Raw genomic sequence first — 1,628 nt, 5'->3', positions numbered from 1 at the left:
TCCAAAAGGTTCTACATGAAAGATATGGGAGAAGTGACCTATATCCTTACGATTAAAATCTATAGAGATAGATCGACAAAGGTTGCTATATAGACAAAGTGCTAGAACAGTTTGGCATGATCTGAATCAAGAAAGGTTACATACCCATCAGGCATGGGGTTCACCTTTCAAAGTGTATGTATCCACGGACAGAAGATGGAAGGGTCTGCATGAATAAGATTCCCTATGCTTCAACTATAGGATCTATCATGTATGCTATAATATGTGCTAGCCCTGACGTATCATTTGCTCTGAGTGTCACGAGCAGATATTAGTCAGATCTAGGAATGGATCACTGAGCGGCTGCCAAGATAATACTTAAGTACCTGCTAAGAACTAAGGATTTGGTTTTAGTATATGGAGACAATGATATGGTTACACATGGATATACTAATGCCAGCTTCCAAGCAGACAAGGATGATTCCAAGTCATAGTCTGGGTACATATTCACCTTAAATGGTGGCACGATAAGTTGAAAAAGTTTCAAACAAGACACTGTTGTCAATTCTACCACAGAGGCAGAATACATTGTAGCTTGTGAAGCAATAAAGGAAGCAGTTTGGATCAGAAAGTTCATCATAGAACTTGGAGTGGTTCCAACCATTGTCGAAGCATTACCTATTTACTACAATAACAATGAAGCAATTGCACAAGTAAAGGAACCCAGGTCTCATCATTGATCTAAACATATCCTACGGCGTTATCATTTGATCAAAGAAATTATTAGTAGAAGAGAAATTCAAGTCAAGAAGATTTCCAGCGCAAGGAACTTAGCGGATCCTTTGACAAAACTTCTACCTCAAAGTAAATTTGAGGAACACATAGAGGCGTATGGTATTAGATATCATGGCGATTGGGTTTAGGCCAAGTGGGAGTCTATTATGTTTGAGAAGTGTACAAGCAACTAATCTCACTAGCTGGAGATATTGGATGTTGAGAGTTAAACGTAGATGCTGGTTAAAGGTAATCAATTCATTGGAGTGATCTGCCTTGAGACTTCATATGGTTCTTATGCATATGTCAATGAAGATCTCAATGTAGCTTAAGTGCGAGTTTCCTTGGACTTACGATATTCAAGTCACTTTGGTCATGTAGGCTTATACTTTGACATCTTAAGTAGACATCTCCGGTGAAGTGTGGACCCGAGATGATTGGGTATAAGTCAAAATACCCGAAGGTGCTTGAATAACTCATAGAGGATTCACCGCTCTTTGTAAAATGAGACGTATACCCTACGACCACTTGTTAGGATTGTTACTGGAAGTCTTTGGCCAAAATAACACATGTCAAGAATATGACACTCTTGGACATGTGTACAAGTAACTTGAATCCACAGGACAAGAAAGCAAATTTGGGTTAGGCCTTCTTTGCGCCGACCGTGGGTAAGAAGGGAGGAGGGCTGAGGCAATCGATGAAGCGAAATGGAAGCAGAAATCCTAGTTTTCCATCCTTTCTTTTCTCTCTATTCATTGTCGTCGCCATGACCACCAGAGCTCGTATGCCCTCTACCGACCACCGGAGGAGTCATCTGTCGGAGAAGAAGCTGAGAACAGGTAGTTTTCTCTTCCCTTCTTCTCCTATTAACGCCT

Source organism: Curcuma longa, chromosome 1 (genome assembly GCF_044706935.1).
Source record: "Curcuma longa cultivar G26 ecotype Majalengka, Jawa Barat chromosome 1, ITB_CL_G26_1.1, whole genome shotgun sequence".
Taxonomy (NCBI): Eukaryota; Viridiplantae; Streptophyta; class Magnoliopsida; order Zingiberales; family Zingiberaceae; genus Curcuma; species Curcuma longa.
This window is presented reverse-complemented; position numbering follows the sequence as displayed.